The sequence below is a fragment of the Dioscorea cayenensis genome, chromosome 16 (genome assembly GCF_009730915.1).
Source record: "Dioscorea cayenensis subsp. rotundata cultivar TDr96_F1 chromosome 16, TDr96_F1_v2_PseudoChromosome.rev07_lg8_w22 25.fasta, whole genome shotgun sequence".
Classification (NCBI taxonomy): domain Eukaryota; kingdom Viridiplantae; phylum Streptophyta; class Magnoliopsida; order Dioscoreales; family Dioscoreaceae; genus Dioscorea; species Dioscorea cayenensis.
Genome location: NC_052486.1, coordinates 13177454 through 13179668, shown reverse-complemented (window position 1 = coordinate 13179668; position 2215 = coordinate 13177454). Strand labels below are relative to the sequence as shown.

At 44.3% G+C, this 2215-nt stretch overlaps 1 non-coding gene across 1 annotated transcript; it reads left to right on the top strand.

The window, feature by feature from the left end:
• The first annotated feature begins 1581 nt into the window (after positions 1 to 1581).
• On the top strand, positions 1582 to 1688 carry LOC120279715. Its single transcript, XR_005542020.1, has one exon. It is a non-coding gene; the product is annotated as a small nucleolar RNA R71 (small nucleolar RNA).
• The last annotated feature ends 527 nt before the right edge of the window (positions 1689 to 2215 follow it).

Genomic DNA, 2215 nt, shown 5'->3' with positions numbered 1-2215 from the left:
GTATTCATCAACAATCTCATCAGCAGCGTCTAGAAAATACAAAGTATCATTGAAATCAAGAAAATGTCGCATGGCTTCAGTAAGGCGGTATGTGAGCTTGTCATCTCCAGCTCTCAAAGTTAGCTCTCCGCCGTCCATGTCAATCAATGCCTTGGAAGTTAGCAAAAACGGCCTCCCAAGTATCAATGGTACATCCGCATCCTAATCGACGTCTAGCACCACGAAGTCAAACGGAAAAATGTACTTGTCCACCTTGACAAGCACGTCCTCGATGATACTTCTCGGATGTCTCAACGTTCGGTCCGCTAGTTGCAAAGTCATCCGAGTAGGTCTTGGCTCGCCCAAGCCTAGCTTTTGACAGAAGGTGTATGGCATGACGTTGATGCTAGCCCCTGAGTCCGCCAATGCCATTTCTTCACCTAGATTGCCAATATTACACATAATGATGAAGCTTCCCGGGTCTTTCTTCTTCTTCGGCATGTTCTTTTGTTAAACCACCGAGCAAGATAAATCTAAAATCACTGAAGCACTCTCCTCTAACTTCCTTTTGTTGGTCAACAAGTCTTTCAAGAATTTTGCATACTTAGGCATTTGGGCCAATGCCTCAACAAAAGGAATCTTAATGTGGAGTTGTTTGAACAAACTCAGGAACTTCTTGTACTGTTCATCCCCTTGGTCATTCTTCAATCTAGAGGGATAAGGGATTCTTGGCTTCGAAGGTGGGGGTGCCACCTCCTTCTCTTTGCTTGTTTCCTCTTCAACCTCTATAACCTCGGGTGCATGTTCATTTGGCTTCTCACTCGGAAGCCTACCGTCAACCTCACGACCACTTCTCAAAGTGATCATGTTCAGATGCTCTCTAGGGTTGGTCTCGGTATTGCTCAGCAAACTTCCATGTGGCCTTTCCGATAAAGACTTCGCAATCTGCCCTACTTGATTTTCAAGACTATGTAAGAAGGCGGTATGGTTACGAAGTGTAGCCTCAACTGCTTCAAACCTTGTATTTGACGATTGCACAAACCTAGACAAGGCCTTCTCTAAATTGGTCATTCGGGTCTCCAAACAAGAAACTATGTTTCCACATTGGGGCCTTGTTGTTGGAAACCCGGTGGCCCCATGGCCTTTTGTGGACCTTGGTTATTTCACGAGAAATTGCCCGGATTATAGGTGTTGATGTATGGGTTCTCTTGAGTCCTCGTGCCATTACCTGCAAAATCAACATTCTCAACTGAAGATGCATCACCAATAGATATCGGGCAATCGGAGGGAGCATGTCCTCCACCACACCCGGTACATGTAATCACGACCGCTACTCTGTTTGAAGTTAGAAGATCAAACTTCTTACTCAATGATTCCACTTGAGCCAACAACGAAGTCACTTCATCTATCTCATGGAAACCAGCCACCTTTTTCTTATCCGTGGCATTCCATTGGTAGCTATTTAACCCCATTTTTTCAATTAATTGACGAGCCTCACCGGGGGTCTTTCTACCTAAGGTACCTCCTGATGCCGCATCTAAGAGTTGCTTTGTACTCAGATTCAGACCGTTGTAAAAGGTCTGAACAATCATCCACTACGAGAATCCGTGTTGCGGCAACTTTCTCAAGAGCTCCTTGAACCTTTCCCATGTCTCAAATAGAGACTCCAATTCCAATTGTACAAAGGATGAGATCTCATTCCTAAGCTTTGCAGATTTTCCGGGTGGGAAATATCGACCAAGAAAAGCATCTACCATCTCCTCCCATGTGGTAATTGATGCTCTAGGTAATGAGTGTAGCCACTTTTTCGCTCTCCCTTTCAAGCAAAATGGGAAGGCTCTCAACTTGATGGCATCATCTGTTACCACATTTATCTTCTGCAAATCACCCACCTCCAGAAAGTTCTCTATATGACTATTTGGATACTCATCCGCTAAACAATTAAACCGTGCGGATTGCTACAACATGTGCATGAATGTCAGCTTTTGCTTGAAGTTTTGAGCTATAATCGGGGGACGTACAATGCTCGATTGTGTCCCCAATAGTGAAGGTCTGGCATAATCGGATAATGTCCACTGCTGCTCATTCTGTTCTGCCATGTTTTCACATTCTTCTATGTCCAAATCAGCTAGATTAGACTGTTCTTGCACAGGTTGTTTCCCTTTTCTTCTAAGTGTACGTTCGAGCTCATGATCTCCTTCAATCAATATTGAGGTGTTCCCTCGGGTCATAACAT